Source organism: Colobus angolensis, unplaced genomic scaffold, assembly GCF_000951035.1.
Source record: "Colobus angolensis palliatus isolate OR3802 unplaced genomic scaffold, Cang.pa_1.0 Scaffold164, whole genome shotgun sequence".
NCBI lineage: Eukaryota > Metazoa > Chordata > Mammalia > Primates > Cercopithecidae > Colobus > Colobus angolensis.
This window is the reverse complement of record NW_012114755.1, coordinates 130,781-150,476: the sequence shown is the minus strand read 5'-3', so window position 1 is coordinate 150,476 and position 19,696 is coordinate 130,781. Positions and strand designations below refer to the sequence as shown.

The 19,696-nt window shown below is 36.9% G+C and overlaps 1 long non-coding RNA gene across 1 annotated transcript in view; it reads left to right on the top strand.

The window, feature by feature from the left end:
* Positions 1-19,696, top strand: part of LOC105508561 — a 103,486-nt gene that overhangs the window by 7,187 nt on the left and 76,603 nt on the right. Inside the window, exon 3 of the long non-coding RNA XR_001001293.1 lies at positions 16,295-16,370. This is a non-coding gene — a long non-coding RNA (uncharacterized LOC105508561). The remainder of the gene's footprint in view (positions 1-16,294; positions 16,371-19,696) is intronic.

The window sequence follows — 19,696 nt, the reverse complement described above, 5'->3', positions numbered from 1 at the left end:
GTTTGCCAGTATTTTATTGAGGATTTTCACATTGATGTTCATCAGGGATATTGACCTCAAAATTTCTTTTTTTGTTGTGTCTCTGCCAGGTTTTGATATCAGGATAATGCTGAACTCATAAAGTGAGTTAGGGAGGAGTCCCTCTTTTTCTATTTGGAAGAGTTTCAGAAGGAATGGTACCAGTTCCCCTTTGTATCTCTGGTAGAATTCGGCTGTGAATCCGTCTGGTTCTGGGCTTCTTTTGGTTGGTAGGCTATTAATTACTGCCTCAATTTTAGAACTTGTTATTGGTCTACTCAGGGATTCAGCTTCTTCCTGGTTTAGTCTCAGGAGGGTATATCTATCCAGGAATTTATCCACTTCTTCTAGATTTTCTAGTTCATTTACGTAGAGGTGTTTATAGTATTCTTTGGTGGTAGTTTGTATTCCTGTGGGATCAGTGGTGATATCCCCTTTATCATTTTTTATTGTGTCTATTTGATTCTTCTCTCTTTTCTTCTTTATTACTCTGGCTAGTGGTCTATCTATTTTGTTGATCTTTTTAAAAAATCAGCTCCTGGATTCATTGATTTTCTGAAGGGTTTTTTGTGTATCTCCTTCAGTTCTGCTCTGATCTTAGTTATTTCTTGCCTTCTGCTAGCTTTTGAATTTGTTTGCTCTTCTCTAGTTCTTTTAATTGTGATATTAGGGTGTTGATTTTAGATCTTTCATGCTTTCTCCTATGGGCATTTAGTGCTATAAATTTCCCTCTAAACACTGCTTTAGCTATGTCCCAGAGATTCTGGTGTGTTGTGTCTTTGTTCACATTGGTTTGAAATAACTTATTTATTTTTCCCTTAATTTCATTGTTTAGCCAGTAGTCGTTCAGGAGCAGGTTGTTTAGTTTCCATGTAGTTGTGTGGTTTTGAGTGAGTTTCTTAATCCTGAGTTCTAATTTGATTGCACTGGGTCTGAGAGACTTGCTTTTTATTTCCGTTCTTTTGCATTTGCTGAGGAGTGTTTTACTTCCAATTGTGTGGCCAATTTTAGGATAAGTGCAATGTGGTACTGAGAAGAATGTATGTTCTCTTGATTTGGGATGGAGAGTTCTGTAGATGTCTATTGGATCCACTTGATCCAGAGCTGAGTTCAAGTCCTGAATATCCTTGTTAATTTTCTGTCTGGTTGATCTGTCTAATATTGGCAGTGGGGTATTAAAGTCTCCCACTATTATTGTGTGGGAGTCTAAGTCTCTTTGTAGGTCTCTAAGAACTTGCTTTATGAATCTGGTTGCCCCTGTATTGGGTGCATATATATTTAGGATAGTTAGCTCTTCTTATTGACTTGATTCCTTTACTATTATGTAATGCCCTTCTTTGTCTTTTTTGATCTTTGTTGGTTTAAAGTCTGTTTTATCAGAGACTAGGATTGCAACCCCTGCTTTTTTTGTTTTCCATTTGCTTGGTAGATCTTCCTCCATCCCTTTATTTTGAGCCTATGTGTGTCTCTGCATGTGAGATAGATCTCCTGAATATAGCACACTGGTGGGTCTTGACTTTCCAGTTTGCCAGCCTGTGTCTTTTAATTGGGGCATTTAGCTCATTTACATTTAAGGTTAATATTATGTGTGAATTTGATCCTGTCATTATGATGTTAGCTGGTTATTTTGCCCGTTAGTTGATGCAGTTTCTTCATAGTGTCGATGGTCTTTACAATTTGGTATGTTTTTGCAGTGACTGGTACTGGTTGTTCCTTTCCATATTTAGTGCTTCCTTTAGGAGCTCTTGTAAGGCAGGCCTGGGGGTTACAAAATCTCTCAGCATTTGCTTGTTTGTAAAGGATTTTATTTCTCCTTTACTTATGAAGCTTAGTTTGGCTGGATATAAATTCTGGGTTGAAAATTCTTTTCCTTAAGATTGTTGAATATTGGCCCCCACTCTCTTCTGGCTCGTAGCGTTTCTGCAGAGAGATCTGCTGTTAGTCTGATGGGCTTCCCTTTGTGGGTAACCCGACCTTTCTCTCTGGCTGCCCTTAACATTTTTTCCTTCATTTCAACCTTGGTGAATCTGAAAATTATGTGTCTTGGAGTTGCTCTTCTCGAGGAGTATCTTTGTGGTGTTCTCTGTATTTCCTGAATTTGGATGTTGGCCTGCCTTGCTAGATTGGGGAAGTTCTCCTGGATAACACCCTGAAGTGTTTTCCAACTTGGTTCCATCCTCCCCATCACTTTCAGGTACACCAATCAAATGTAGGTTTGGTCTTTTCACATAGTCCCATATTTCTTGGAGGCTTTGTTTATTTCTTTTTGTTCTTATTTCTCTAATCTTGTCTTCATGCTTTATTTCATTAAGTTGATCTTCAATGTCTGATATCCTTTCTTCTGCTTGGTCAATTTGGCCATTAATACTTGTGTATGCTTCACAAAGTTTTTGTGCTGTGTTTTTCAGCTCCATCCATTCATTTATGTTCTTCTCTAAACTGTTTATTCTAGTTAGCAATTCCTCTAACCTTTTTTTAAGGTTCTTAGCTTCCTTGCATTGGGTTAGAACATTCTCCTTTAGCTCGGAGGAGCTTGTTATTACCAACCTTCTGAAGCCTACTTCTGTCAGTTCGTGAAACTCATTCTCCATCCAGGATTGTTCCCATGCTGGCCAGAAGTTGTGATCCTTTGGAGGAAAAGAGATGTTCTGGTTTTTGGAATTTTCAGCATTTTTGCACTGGTTTTTCCTCATCTTTGTGGATTTGTCTACCTTTTGTCTTTGATGTTGGTGACCTTCGGATGGGGTTTCTGTGTGGAAGTCATTTCTGTTGATGTTGATGCTATTCCTTTGTGTTTGTTAGTTTTCCTTCTAACAGTCAGGCCCCTCTGCTACAGGTTTCCTGGTATTTGTTGGAGGTCCACTCCAGACCCTGTTTGCCTGGCTATCACCAGCAGAGGCTGCAGAACAGCAAAGACTTCTGCCTGATCCTTCCTCTGGAAGCTTCATGCTGGAGGGGCACCTGCCAGATGCCAGTCAGAGCTCTCCTGTGTGGGGTGTCCGTTGATCCCTGCTAGGAGCTGTCTCCTGCTCAAGAGGCACTGGGGTCAGGGACCCACTTGAGGAGGCAATCTGTCCCTTAGCAGGGCTCAAGTCCTATGCTGGGAGATCTGCTGCTCTCCTCAGAGCCAGCAGGCAGGAACATTTAAGTCTGCTGCAGCTGTGCCCACAGACGCCCCTTTCCCCAGGTTTTCTGTCCCAGGGAGATAGGAATTTTATCTATAAGCCCCTGACTGGGGCTGCTGTCTTTCTTTCACAAATGCCCTGCCCAGGGTGGAGGAATCTAGAGAGGCAGTCTGGCTATAGTGGCTTTGCGGTGCTGAGGTGGTCTCCACCCAGATGTATATCTTTTGTTCTGGCCATAAAGTCTGTATATACATAAAGCAGCAATATTCCAATTGGTATTGTCAAAGAGAAGCTATGAGTTTAAATTAGTGGGTAATAATCCTTTTTGAAAAAGAAAATTCAAATAATAAACACTGATCCAGAGCATATGAAGTTGAAAAAAGTTAAAAAAGAAAACTGGATAAAATTTCCCCTAACATTCCTGTGTTGTTCTTGTCAGTTACAAAAGTAATATGGCGCTGCGCACGGTGTCTCATGTCTGTAATCCCAGCACTTTGGGAGGCCGAGGTTGGCAGATTCCTTGAGGTAAGGAATACGAGACTAGCCTGCAAAGATGGTAAAACCTCATCTCTACTAAAAATACAAAAAAATAAAAAAATAAAAATTGCTGGGTGTTGTGGCATATGCCTATAGTCCCAGCTGCTCAGGAGGCTGAGGCACAAAAATTGCCTGATCCTGGGAGGTCAAGGCTTCTGTGAGCTAAGATCACACCGTTGCGTTCTAGCCTGGTCAGCACAGCGAGATTCTGAGATTCCGTCTCAAAAAAAAAAAAAAAAAGTATTATGTCAGCATGAGACTGGCTAAATAAATTATGTTACATTATGTTACATCCACACAGTGGAATACTATGTAGCCATTGAAAAGAAAGATGAAGCTCTGTAGGTACTGATATGGGGCAGTCTCCAGGAAAAAAAAAAAAAAAAAGCGGCTGGGTGCGGTGGCTCAAGCCTGTAATCCCAGCACTCTGGGAGGCCGAGATGGGTGGATCATGAGGTCAGGAGATTGAGACCATCCTGGCTAACATGGTGAAACCCCGTCTCTACTAAAAAATACAAAAAACTAGCTGGGCGAGGTGGCGGGCACCTGTGGTCCCAGCTGCTCAGGAGGCTGAGGCAGGAGAATGGCGTGAACCTGAGAGGCAGAGCTTGCAGTGAGCTGAGATCCGGCCACTGCACTCCAGCCTGGGTGACAGAGCGAGACTCTGAGATTCCGTCTCAAAAAAAAAAAAAAAAAAAAAAAAAAAAAAAAAGCAAGGTGAGTGTAGCAAATAAAGTGAAGTAGATATATTAAATTGTGTCTGTATTAAAATAATCAATGTATATTCATGACATATTTCCCCAAAAATATCCAAGAAACTGATCACAGTTTTAGACTCCATGGTTGGAGTAGTGGTAGGTGGGGGCTAGGTGTACTGGTAGCAAGGAGATTTTTCACTATGCTTTTTCTGTCTTTTGAACTTTGAATTATCTGAATATATTAACTAAAAATTTAACCGTAAGTGAATACACAAGTAAGTAAAATTGGATTTTAGAAAAGTCAGGGTCACAAAGATAAGCAGACTCACACAAAAATAAAATAAGTCATTGGAAAAGACATGGAAAATAAAAATATGAAAAGGAAATAAAATCACTTAGTAATGCCATAGTTCTGAGGTTGTCACAGTTAACATCTAAGCATAATTCCTTCTGGTCTCTTTATTCTAGTGATTTTGAGAATATTACATTTTGGTCTTAATACTTTGTTTTCAATGGTTATATTTTAATTTTTGCTCTAATCAAGAGTAAAGCAATATCTGAGTGTCTCATCAGTCACTATATTTGTGAATAATTTGGAACCTTTACTTTTGCCCTGTTCTTCCCTCCCTGACTTCCAGGTAATACAATTTAGAGTTTTAAATATAGATTATTGTTATTGCATAAATTGTTATATCACATGTATTTTCCATCAATAATAATATCTTAGCATATGCCTTTAAGCTTTTTAAATAATAACTTTTATTTTTGGTATAATTTACATACTATGTAATTCACCTATTTAAAGTATACAATTACATGTTTTTTAATGTAGTCACAGAGCTGTGCAACCATCACTATTGATTGTATTTATTTATTTATTTATTTTTGAGACAGAGTCTCACTCTGTCACCCAGGCTGGAGTGCAGTGGCATGATCTTAGCTCACTGCGACCTCTGCCTCCCGGGTTCAAGCGATTCTTGTGCCCCAGCCTCCTCGTAGCTGGGTAGCTGGGATTACAGGCATGTACTACCATGCCCAGCTGATTTTTGTATTTTTAGTACAGACGGGGTTTCACCATGTTGGCCAGGCTGGTCTTGAACTCCTGACCTCAAGTAATCCTCCCGCCTTGGCCTCCCAAAGTACTGGGATTATAGGCATGAGCCACCATGCACAGCCATCACTATTGATTTTACAACATTTTCATCACCCTCAAAAGAAATTTTATACCTGAGGTAGATATTAGAAGAACCTGAAATAGACCTTTTCCCAGCTGAAGTTTAAATTTAACTCTGAATTTTAAGACAGTTCAAATAGGAAGGGAGGTATTGTTTTTGGTGGTCATTAACTAAAAAATTTAAAACAATTAACTTTATATTTAATATTCATGTTTCAAAAATCTAAAATTAATACAGAACAAGAAGTTATTCTAAGGATGTGCTAAAAATTCTAATTTTCTAAAAAATTCATCTATTAGTAATACTATAACATGTATAAATAAAAAACACTTAATTTTCCTAACATTTCAATTAATTGAAATTTAGTTGACTTCAATCCTTAGCTAACTGAATTTTTCTTTCTTCATCCAAATGAGGAAAAATAGAGAGAGAAAAAAAGAAACTCTGCACCTGTTAGCCATCCCTCCTCCTTGTTTTCCTCTCATCTCCCCCAACCCCAGGCAACCACTAATCTACTTCCTTTCTCTCTATATTTGCCTCTTCTAGCCATTTCATATAAATGGAATCATACAATATGTGGTCTTTTGTGACTGGTTCGTTTCACTTAGCATTTTTTTTTTCTTTTTTTAAGACAGGGTCTCACTCTGTCATTCAGGCTGGAGTGCAGTGACACGATCTCTGCTCACTGCAACCTCTGTCTCAGCCTCCTCAGTAGCTGGGACTGTAGGTGTGCACCACCACACCCAGCTAATTTTTGTATTGTTTTTGTAGAGAAAAGGTTTCACCATGTTGTCCACACTGATCTCTAACTCCTGGGTTCAAGGGATCCACCCGCTTTGGCCTTCCAAAGTGTTGGGATTATAGGCATGAGTCACTGTGCCCAGCCACTTGGCATGTTTTTAAGGTTCACCCATATTGTTGAATGTATCAGTACTTCATTCCTTTTTATGGCTGAATCAGATTCCATTTTATGGATATACTGTATTTGGTTTGTTCATTCATCAGTTGATAGGCATTTGGGTTGTTTCCACTTTTTTGCTATTATGAGTAATGCTGCAATGAACATTTATGTAGAAGAGATTTTTGTATGACTTTGTTTCCAATTCTTGTGAATATATGTCTAGGAGTGGAATTGCTGGATCATATGGTTACTCTATATTTAACCTTATGAGGAACTGTCAGACTGTTTTCCAAAGTGGCTGTACTATTTTACATTCCCATCAACAGTGTATAAAGAGTTCAGTTTTTCCACATCATTGCCAACATTTGTCATCATCTTTTTTATTATAACCATCCTAATGGGTGTGAAGTTACCTTCAGTGTTGAAACTATATTTCAGTAGTTTTATGACAAAAGATGAGATGTGCAAAACACCAAGTATACTAATGAATATATATACACACACATGCACTAAAGTCTGGAGAGGAAGAGATAAAATCCTATTAATTTGCAGCAATGGTTCCCAAACGTTAATGGGCATTGGAATCAACTGATAGATGTTTTGTTTAAGCTTAGATTGCTGAGCCCTATCCCAGAGTTTCTGATTTAGTAGGTCTCTGATGAGTCCCCAGATTTACATTTCTAACAAATTCTCAGATGTTGATGCTACTGGTCTGAGGACCACATTTTATTGTCCCTCTTTATTTGTTTGTTTGTTTTTTTTTAAAGCCTACAGTCATTCTGAATGAAGACCACATTTTTTGGAACCACAAACTTGACAAACATGTTGGTAATGCTTACTTTGTGCCCAGTTTGTTCCTTACATATGCTTTACATTTGTTACGTACTATTATTATCCGTTTTACAGATCAGGAAACTGAGGCAGAGCTGAAGTAGTAGAGCTGATGGCCTAGTCTGGCTCTAAGTGTTTATGCTCTTAATCACTATGTTATGCTGCTACACAGAGTTAATTCACGCATGGTATACATGTTTATTGAGTGAAAAATTGCAAATAATCAATTTTCTGCAAATTTGGGATGCTTACCTCCAAGAAAGGAGATTTATTCTCTTTCAAGACAACAGTCTAAAAATCCAAGTATTCCCTCAATGTGCTTGTGTGTATCAATTAACTAATTAGTTATTGTATTCAGTAATTTAAAAATTACTTTTATGTTTAAGGCCCAGTTTTATGTAATATAGTACAAATGTGAATTATAATTTGTATACAAACTAGTATTGTTGAATCAGTGGTTTTTGAGACTTCAGAGAGTCACAGAAATTATTTGGGCCTCAAGTTTCTTCATCAGACTATGCTTCTGTGATTTGGATTTCATTGTTCCATTGTAAAATTCAAATAACGGCAATCATTTCTTAGTTGAGAGGGGAAAGGGGAAAAATTGAGTGGATGGACTTTTCTTTCTTTTTTATTTTTTGAGTTGGAGTCTCTCTCTGTCACCCAGGCTGGAATGTAGTGGCTCAGTCTTGACTCACTGCAACTTCTGCCTCCCAGGTTCAAGTAGCTGGGATCACAGGCCCCCACCACCATGCCGGGCTAATTTTTGTATTTTTAGTGGAGATGGGGCTTCACCATGTTGGCCAGGCTGGTCTCCAACTCCTGGCCTTAAGTGATCTGCCCGCCTCAGCTTCCCAAAGTGCTAGGATTACAGGTGTGAGCTATTGCACCTTGCTGTAGATGGACTTTTCTCAGTTTTTTTTTCTTTTTCTTTTTAACTTTCATTTTAGGTTTGGGGGTACATGTGAAGGTTTATTACATAGGTAAACACATGCCACAGAAGTTTGTTGCATATATTATCTCATCACCTAGGTATTAAACCCAGTATCCAATAGTTATCTTCTCGGTTCCATTTGCTCCTCCCACCTTTCCCCCCTCAAGAAGTCCCCAGTGTCTGTTGTTTCCTTTTTTGTGTTCATAGGTTCTTATCATTTAGATGCTTCTTATAAGTGAGAACATGTGGTATTTGGTTTTCTGTTCCTGCGTTAGTTTGCTAAGGATAATGGCCTCCAACTCTATCCATATTCCCGCAAAAGACATGATCTCATCCTTTTTTATGACTTCATACTATTCCATGGTGTCTATGTACTATATTTTCTTTATCCAATCTATAATTGATGGACAATTAGGTTGATTCCATGTCTTTGCTACTGTGAAGAGTGCTGCAATAAACATTTGTGTGTATGTGTCTTATGGTAGAGTGATTTATATTCCTTTGGGTGTATACCCAGTAATGGGATTCCTGGATTGAATGGTAGTTCTCCTTTTAGCTCTTTGAGGAATTGCCATACTGCTTTCCACAATGGTTGAACTAAGTTACACTCCCACCAACAGTATATAGGTGTTCCCTTTTCTCTGCAACCGTGCCAGCATCTATTGTTTTTTACTTTTTAGTAACAGCCATTTTGACTGGTGTGAGATGGTATCTCATTGTGGTTTTGATGTGCATTTCTCTAATGATAGTGACATTGAGCTTTTTTCCATATGCTCATTGGCTGCATGTATGTTTTCTTTTGAGAAGTGTCATTTCATGTCCTTTGCCTTTTTTCTTTTTTTTTTTTTTTGAGACAAAGTTTCACTTTGTCATACAGGCTGGAGTGCAGTGGTATGATCTTGGCTCACTGCAGCCTCTGCCTCCTGGGTTCAAGTGATTCTTCTGTCTCAGCCTCCCAAGTAGCTGGGATTAAAGGCATGTGCTACCACACCCAGCTAATTTTTGTATTTTTGTAGAGACAGGGTCTCACCATGTTGGCCAGGCTGTTCTTGAACTCCTGACATCAGATCCTCCTTCCTTGGCCTCCCAAGTGCTGGGATTACAGGTATCAGCCACTGCACCCTGCCCATTGCCCTTTTTAATGGGGTTGTTTGTTTCTGTCTTGTAAATTTGTTTAAATTGTTTAAGTTTCTTGTAGATGCTAGATATTAGACCTTTGTCAGATGCATAGTTTGGAAATACTTTCTCCCATTCTGTAGGTTGTCCATTTATTCTATTGATATAGTGTTTTTTTGCAGTGTGGAATTTCTTAAGTTTATTAATTTTTACTTTTGTCGTGATTGCTTTTGGTGGCTTTGTCATGAAATCTTTACCTGTTCTTATGTCCAGGATGGTATTGCCTAGGTTGTCTTTCAGGGTTTTTATAGTTGTTGGTTTTACATTTAAGTCTTTTATCCATCTTAAGTTTATTTTTGTGTAAGGAAGGGGTCCAGCTTCCATCTTCTGCATATGACTAACTAGTTATCCCGGCACCATTTATTGAATAGGGAGTCTTTTCCCCATTGCTTGTTTTTGTCAGCTTTGTCAAAGATCAGATGGTTGTAGATGTGCAGCCTTATTTCTGGGCTCTATTCTGTTCCATTTGTGCAATTTTATATATTATTTCATTATCACAGTGCTATAAAGAATTACTTAAAAGTGCGTAATTAATGAAGAAAATGGGTTTAATTGACTCACAGTTCTGCAGGCTATACAAGAGGCATGGCTGGGGAGACCTCAGGAAACTTACAATCATGGTGAAAGGCAAAGGGGAAGCAGGCAATTCTTCACATGGCTGGCAGGAAAGACAGAGAGAGAGAAGCATTGCCTGCATGGAACAGGGAAGGTAGAGAGCTCAGGGAGGCTAGAGAAAGACCCACTCATTGCAGTGACACTGAATCAAAATTCAGGCGGCTGCTTGTCAGTTGTGAAGGGATCTTTTCCAGCAGACCCATCAGCTCTCAAGTTTCCCCCTTGGGGAAGAAAAAAAGTTCCCCATGTCCCATGATCTTGTATATACCTAATTCTGTCACCCATAGCCATCAGCAAAGAGTGCAAGGCAGATTAATCCAAAGAGAATAGTGGTTAGCATCCCATAGTGCCAAATCCATTTTTAGCCAATATAGACTTTTCTAAGTGGGACCTCTAACACCCTAAATCTTAGGAAGGACTCTAAGCTTCCTAAGTTGGGCCTTGAACCTAAGTTTAATCAAGTGTCCTTGCCTTTTATTAAAAGGGCCTTTAACCTTCTCTATCTTAGGGGAGATTGTCCTAAGTTGGGCCCCAGGCCCAACGCTGTCCCTCACCTGGGTAAAATGTACCCCACTACTTACCTAAAGTTGGCCAATTGGTGCTACAGTCTATTTCCTTTGAGTTGGGGGTCTCCTCAGTATAGTCCCTTTGTGGTTCACCAGGAAGATGTTACTGGACTTTTCTTAGTTTTAAGATTTTTTTTTTTTTTTTTTTTGAGACGGAGTCTTGCTCTGTCGCCCAGGCTGGAGTGCAGTGGCCAGATCTCAGCTCACTGCAAGCTGCGCCTCCTGGGTTTATGCTATTCTCCTGCCTCAGCCTCCCGAGTAGCTGGGACTACAGGCGCCCGCCACCACGCCCGGCTAGTTTTTTGTGTTTTTTTAATAGAGACGGGGTTTCACCGTGTTAGCCAGAATGGTCTTGATCTCCTGACCTCGTGATCCGCCCGTCTCGGCCTCCCAAAGTGCTGGGATTACAGGCTTGAGCCACCGCGCCCGGCCCAGTTTTAAGGTTTTATCCCTTAAAATTTTCTCAACTTCGAAAAGTTGCTGATAGGAAAACTCAAAGTTGATCATATTTTGTTTGACAGCTTGTTTCCTCATGGGTGTTTTGTTTGTGATTATGTTTTTATATTGCATACATAAAAATTACTCATATTTTATGCAGTATTTCCTATTTCATATATCAGTATTTCATTATGTTTTTATAATTTACTAATGTTCCATGATTTAAACTAGTATAAAGTGTTTTTGTTTGTTTGTTTTTTTTGTTTTTTGAGACAGTTTTGTTCTGTTGCCCAGGCTGGGGTGCCGTGGTGCAGCCTCTACCTCCTGGGATCAAGCAATCCTCCCACCTCAGCCTCCTTAGTAGCTGGACTACAAGCACATACCACCTTGCATGGCTAATTTTGTTTATTCTTTGTAGAGGTGAGATCTCACTATGTTACCCAGGCTAGCCTTGAACTCCTGGACTCAAGTGATCCTCCAGCCTTGGCCTCCCAAAATGTTGGCATTACAGGTGTGAGCCACTGTACCTGGCCTGGTGTGAAGTTTCTAAAGTTTATACTAACCTAGTTTATACTATCAAATATTCTCTGATATGCCTTGATTATATCAAGGTACAGAAAACTTTACTAAACATTTCTAGGTGATACATAAGAAACCATGTTTACTAATTAGTAAATTATATCAAGAAAATTTGTCAAAAACTTGGAAGCAGGCAAAACTGATAACCGGGTTTTCTTTCAGGGGAATGCTGAATGTGTAGGGACTCTCCAGGGATTATTTGATTCTAAATGAGTGTGTACTTTTGATCATCTTTGATTGACTAGGCTATTTTACAACTCTGTAGGGATAAAAGAGAAATTTTATACATCTGAAAAGGATGCAAATGATTTTGGCCCATAACAATGTAAATGATTCCTATTCTTGGCAATGCAAATGGACTTTATCCAGTAGAGAATACAAATTTCTGTAAGTCAAATTCTATAATGAATTGGTTTTAACTTACTGGTTTCCTCATTAATTACTCAGTTAAGTAAACTCCTTGACACTTAACATTTTGACTCATGCTGTTTTTATATTTATATGACTTATAATTTTACAATTTTGGAAATTATATTTTAAAATTATGTGCCTGTGTAATATAAGTAGTTAATTATAAATGTATACCTTTGGATTTCTCTCTCTCTGTCTCTGTCTCTCTCTCTCTCTTTTTTTATTTTAAAAATAGAAGAAAGGTTTCGCCATGTTGCCCAGGTTGGTCTTCAACTCCTGTGCTCAAGCAATCTACCCACCTTAACTTCCCAGAGTGCTGAGATTACAGGCATGAGCCACCACATCCAGCCTATATACGTGGATGTTTTAAAAGTACCTATATGATGTGCTGAAAAATAAGAAAACAGCATTTCTTTTTAAAATGAAGAGTAATATTTTCCATTGTCACAAACAATGCATGTACACTGAAGATAAATTAAAATATATTCAGAAGCAAGAATAAAATTTAAAAATAAAAACATTTATAATCTCACCACTCAGGAATAGTAATCACTATTAAGATCTTGGAATACAGTGTTTCACACTTGTTTCTTGGCATATATGCAATTTATTTCTGAACCAGGATCATATGTACATACTGATTAAAAAATTTAAATACATAAATGAACATGTTTTGGCTGGTATTTTTTGAAGATTAAATTTCAGCATTCCTGAAGAGGGGGTCAACAAAGCTTCTTGTTAGCTACTTTAGCTGTAATAACTTTGCAGGTGACATGTTATTATTTTAGAAATGAAAGCATAAATGGGCACATTAAATCACCAAATATGGAAGAAATTCAAGCAAAATATTTTAATTCTCTAAATCATTAGAGGTGTCCATTGTGTATGAGATCTTAGAAGTCTGCTTGTATGTGTATCATGAGGAATGAAATATTTTTTTAAAAAAATTGTTGTTTGTTTTGTTTTGGAAAGGAAGCCTGCATGGAGGTTACTGGGGGATTGAGGATGGGGAAGAACTCAAGACTACAAAGGAAATAAAGCCTGGAACATCAGTATAGGAAAGCAGTCCTATCTTAGCTGTTAACATTTAAAAAGCCCTTTCAAGGACTAAAGAAATAAAGGCTACAAATGTCTGGAGCTTGAAATGGCTTTTATACTTTTGAACCTGTTACAAAAAGCTTTTCTTAGAACTCTCCTTCTTTTCCCTCCCCTAAAACAAAATGGTTGGAAAAGAAAAAAAAAAAGAAGAATAGGAAAAGAACAGATATAAAGGATGTTGCCATAGCTTATTTTACGTTTCTGAGCCAGAAGAAAAGCTTAAAAAAAAAATAATAAAAATAAATAAATAAAAACAAAGAGGAAGAGTTGCCATATTTTAAAGTCTGAAGGAAACGAGGAGAATAAGTGGTTATATCCTTGAATTTTTGTGAATTGTGAATAGCTCAAATGTAGGTGCATTTCTAGAAGGAATCAATACTTCTTGATTGTGCTACTGCTAAACTTGTTTACAAACAAGCTGCAAAAAGTAAGAGAAAGAGGGTAGTGTGTATTGAGACTATTCTCTTTTTAATACAGTAATTGAACACAAATGTTCTATATCTGTCTTCATGAAGAATAAGTTTCAAAAAGATATACAAAGGACATAGGTTACCAGTTCTTATAAAGTTCCTCTCCAAACAGCCAAGAATGATTTCCCTTCCTTGTTTTATGATTTATTCATTGTTTTATTATCAAAGAAATAGAAAAATGAATAACATTTGGTGACTTGTAGATTTTTTTCTTTTAGCATTATAAATCAAGATTTCAGAAGAAATCTTAGTTCTTTCTAATGGAGTCTAACTCTCTGAAATTAAAAACTTAAAAAGTTCTGTAATATAATATGAAAGTTCTACATTTTAGTCTCATTACTGATATTGATATCATCTTGGCCAAGTCACCTAACTTCTCACAGAGTCATACTAGTTTATTCTAAGTTTCTTCCATCTGTAATGCTCTGTGATTCTATGAATTTAATAAATATGAAAGTAATCTTAAGGACAAAACCACATTTAAAAAACAATTTAGCAAAAATATTCCTAATTTCAAATATTGTAATTCATAATACAAAATGAAATTTTAGTATAACCATAGATTTTATTTTTTGAATTATATTTTGATGAAAACATAATAGACATACAGAAAAGTATACAAATCTTAAGCGTATGTAGCTCATTCATCACAAAATGAACATATCTATATAACCACTACCTGGGTCAAGAAATAAAACATTTTCGGTGCTACTGACTCCTTCCTTCCCTCCCAATTACTATGACCCCCTCAAAGGTAACTATCTTGACTTTTAAGATCATAAATTAATTTTTTTTCTGTTTTTGAGCTTTATTTAAATAGAATCATACAGTATATTTTTTATATCTAGCTTCCTTTACACAATGTTATATTTATGAGAATCATTATTGTTTTATAGTAGTGGTTGGTTCATTTTATTCTATATAGTATGCCATTGTATGAATTCATTTGTCGATGGGTATGTGAGTTGTTTCCAGTTTTTGACTTATTATGAATGATGCTGCTATGAACATTTTTATATATTTTTTATATAAATGTGCATGTGTTACTGTTGGGGATATGCTTAGGAGTAGATAATAATGCCAAAAGGTTTTCCAAACTGCTTGTACCAATTTATACTCCCATATGTTCAGACCATAAAATTTGAACTGTTCCTTTATGACCATTGAAATGAAATGATCACTAATATGAAGCAAGTGAACTTTCTCAGAAGAAAATGATATATGGATACTGACCAGCTTTACTAATGCCTTTTTTTGTTTTGTTTTAGAGATGGGTTCTCTCTATGTTGCCCAGGCTGGCCTCCAACTCCTAAGCTCAAGTGATCCTTTGGCCTCAGTCTCCCTAGTAGCTGGGACTATAGGTGCATACCACCACACCTGACTACTAATGCATTTTTTTTTTCCGGACAGAGTCTTGCTCTGTCACCCAGGCTAGACTGTAGTGGCACAATGTCGGTTTGTTGCAACCTCCGCTTCCCAGGCTGAAGCAATTCTTGGGCCTCAGCCTCCCAAGTAGCTGGGATTACAGGCATGCACCACCATGCCTGGATAATTTTTTGTATTTTTAGTAGAGACGAGGTTTCACCATGTTGGCTAGGCTGTCCCTGAACTCCTGGCCTATGCTTGATTCTCCCACCTTGGCCTTCCAAAGTGCTGGGATTGCAGGCATGAGTCACCATGCCTGGCCTCTGATGCTTATTTAAAAAAATATTATAGTACTATTCTTTGGAGACTAGAACTTCGGAATTTCTTACCACCTATCATTTGATACAGGGAAAAGCAGTTGATTTTTTTTTTATTTTTTGCTAATTTTTGTTCCCTCAACTGAGAGTAGTTGGAAAAAAGTAAAACTTCAAAACCATTAAACTATTGTTTTTATCTGTTTTTTACTTCCTTGCTAAGCAGTGTTTTAATAATAATAAACATATTTAGCTGTTACAATGTTTTTGAATATATAGTACTTTTTGCTTTGAGTAGAGAGGAAGTTAATGTTTATTATCTATTCCTACAATGTTTATGTTCCTCTTTCATTCCCCACTCCTCTTTTTTTCTTTCTAATTCTCATTGAAAGTTTAAGTTTTCATTAAGGACCTTGCTTCCTATGGGCTATCCACAACACATTAATCATAAACTATTTCTTTGGGGAAAATAAAACACCAAAAACTAACTTAACTGTAAAAATCTTATTTATTATAGCAAGACAGTGCTATTCTACATAAATATAATCTGAGTCACAAATGCGAATCACGTATGTAATTTAAAAATTTCTAGTAGTCATACTAAAAACGGTGAAAAGCAACAGGTAGAATTCATGTTTCTAATGTATTAGAACCCAATATATCAAAAATAGTATTATTTCAATATATAGTTATAAAAATTACTAATGAGAGATATTTTAGATTATATTCTTAAAAAATCTGGTGTGTACTTTATACTACAGCCCTTCTCAATTAAGGCTAGTCACATTTCTAGCACCCAAGAGCCCCGTGTGGCTATTGGCTATCCTGTTGGACAATGCAGGTTTAGGCTTTCCATAACAGAATGGGAGCAGGTCCCATACTGTACAAGGTAAACATGATTTACTCATGCTTTTAGTAACATTCCACTGTAATATGCTCTAATAGTGGGTCATTAATCTATGTTTGACACAGGATTTTTTAGTTTCTAGAGTAGGAAAGGGCTCCAAAGTACTGAAATTTATTTTTTGAAACTTTTCCAACAGGACTGTTTTGCCAGATTCTAAATGACAACTTGTAAATCAGAGCCTTGAAATCTACAGAAGTCCAGTATATACTGAGGTAATTTGCTTATTCTAATGAGCAGTAGCAAGAGACACATCTGGTAGACATAAAAGACCTAATGAAAATTAAAAGACACAACATTTGGAACAACTGGTAGGTAAATAACAAAGGTATTTATAATAACCTCTTTCTTATGAGGGAAATTTTTCTGAGGGAAAAACAACATGACATTGTATGAAAAGAACTTTGAAAGTTTAGTAATTTTAGGGAAGTTGGAAATCAAACAAAAGTTCCATGGAAGCAGATTTTTTTTTTTTTCCATACGACAATGCTGTACATAATTTCTTGTTCACTAGGATAGTCTACATAAACCTATTTGAACTATAAGATAGCTCAACTAATTATCATTTGCAGTAATAAATAGTGTTGCAATGCTAAAAGTAAAATATTTGTATTTTATTATTTCTAATACTTTTGAAAAATTATGTAGAATTCTTTGGAAGATGAGGAAGGAGTTAAATGGAGACATAGATGTTTTTAACAATTAAGTGGTTCATGATGGAGGTTATTTTTTCGAGTTTTTTATTATGGAAATTAAAAAACATATTCACACATGGGCAGAATCGTGAGTATGAACACCATGTGCTTAGTGGGGAAGTAAAACGTTTTTGGCAAAGAAAAGTTGGATCACAGTTTTCTCCATTGGTCATCACATGACAGGAGCAACTTGAGATGATTTAGTAGCTACCTGATTTGAGTTCTGCAGGAGTGGAAGGAGCTGGGGAAGTGTAGTTGTGGCAATGTAGACTGCATTGCTTCATAGATTGAGTAAATTGGTACATGGTTTAGTGTTTTGCAGACCAGTGACTGAATTCTGGAAGTACGCAGTGTAGGATTCCTGTGTTTGGCTGTTCCTTCTTTTATCTTTTATCTATTAACGCTAGATACTTTGCTTGGTTTCTTGTTTAGTTTCAACATTGTGCAAATTTTATACTTGTATGAATTTTAGAGTTACTAGCTATTAAGAAAACTTAAATTTTTAGGAACAAAGTATGATTTCTCCTTTTTTAAATTTTTTATTATTTATTTATTGTTTCCACAACAGCAAATGTATGATTTCTCTAAGCAGGCATATTCTGAATGTATTATCCATATGAAATAAAATGTTGTTTATATTGTGAAGTAAATGATTTATATAATGTAAAATAGAGGACTATTTTGTCTATATTCTCAAATTTTTCTTTTAAAAACAATTTAGTAAAAGATTTTGGTAATCTAATGCATTCTATACTACCATTATAATTGTATTTTTTTCTAGTTTTATATTAGTTTGTAAACGCTTGTTAAAATTTTTTTCTGATATTTTTGGCCACCTCATACTTGCAGAAAATTTCTTAGGTATAGTTTGGATGCACCTATTAGCATAAGGCCATGTGCTGTCTAAGAAAAAATCTGATTCAGAAATCAGAACGTCTGGGGTCACTGTGGCTCTGTCAGTTAATTCTGTGTCACCTTGGGCTAATCATTTGTCTTTCTGGATTTCAGTTTTTTATTTGTAAAACAAGAGACTTGGCTAGATGATTTCTAAGATCCTTTAAGGTGGCAGCATGATATAGTGGAGAGAATGTTTGTTTGGAATCAGTCACACCTGGCTTTCATTCATTCACAAGTGTTTATTGAGAGCTATTATTTATTGTGCCAGGCATGGGAAATATAACAATTAACAGTATAAATAATTGAACTAATTAGTCTCTGCCTTTATGGAGTTTATATTCTAGTTTGGTAGACAACAAAAAGACAACTACATAAAATGATTATAAAATACAATAAGTGCCATAAGGAAAAAACAAGGGACTCTGACAGTATGGTGTGGGTCTGCCTCAAAAGGTAGTGCTATTCAGAGTAAGATGGAGCTAGCTAGGTAATTAATGGGGAAGTGGTTTAGGTAAAGGGAACAGCATGTGAAATGGCCTTGAGGCTGAAAAGAGCTTAGTGTGTTCTAGTAACTAAGGACATGAATAGACAATTCTCAAAAAGATATACAAATGACCAACAAACATATGAAAAAATGCTCAGCATCACTAATGATCAAGGAAATGCAAGTCAAAACCACAATGTGATACCACCTTACTCCTTCAAGAATGGCCATAATTAAAAAATAAAAAAAAAAAAATAGATGTTGGCTTGGATGTGGTGAACAGGGAACACTTCTACACTGCTGGTAGGAAGGTAAAACTAGTACAGCCACTATGGAAAATGGTGTGGAGATTCCTTAAAGAACTAAAAGGAGAACTACGATTTATTCGATCCAGCAATCCCACTACTGGGTATCTACCCAGAGAGAAAGAAGCCATTATATGAAAAACATACTTGCACTCGCATGTTTATAGCGGCACAGTTCACAATTGCAAAATCATGGAACCAACCCAAATGCCTATCACTCAATGAGTGGATAAAGAAACTGTGGTGTGTGTGTGTGTGTGTAATACTACTCAGCCATAAAAAGGAATGGATTAACAGCATTTGCAGTGACCTGGATGAGACTGGAGACTATTACTCTTAGTGAAGTAACTCAGGAATGGAAAACCAAACATCATATGTTCTCACTGATATGTGGGAGCTAAATTATGAATATGCAAAGGGATAAGAATGATACAATCGGCTTTGGGGATTTGGGGGGAAGTGTGAGAGGGGGATGAGGGATAAAAGACTACACATATGGTGCAGTGTATACTGCTTAGGTGATGGGTGCACCAAAATCTCACAAATCACCACTAAAGAACTTACCCATGTAACTAAATACTACCTGTACCCCAATAACTTATGGAAAAAAGAAACAGATAACATTTTGAGCTAAAAAAAAAAGAAAGACAATCAGTATTTACTAGAGTATAGTGAAAAGAGGGGAGACTGCCATAAGGTGGGGTTGGAAAGATAGGCAGAGCTTTTAGATCATGAAATGAAGTTTGGATTTAATCTTAAGTGCCATTTTAAGATTTTATCTTAAAAGTAAGCCATTGTAGGGTTTTTTTTTGAAACAGTGTCTTGTTCTCTCGTCTAGGCTGAAGTACAGTAGCGCGATCATGGCTAACTGGAGCTGCCATCTCCTAGGCTCAAGTGATCCTCCTGTCTCAACCCCCCAGTAGCTGGGACTACAGGCCCACCATGCCTGGCTAACATTTTTTTTTTTTCTTGTAGAGATGGGGTTTCGTCGTGTTGCCTAGGCTACACTTGAACTCTTGGACTCAAGTGATCCACCTACCTTGGCCTCTCAAAGTGCTGGGATTACAGATATGAACCACTGTGCCTGGCCTGCTGTAAGGCTTTTAGCAGGAGAGTGACTGATTTGATATCTTAAGACATTTACTCTTTTTTTTTTTTTT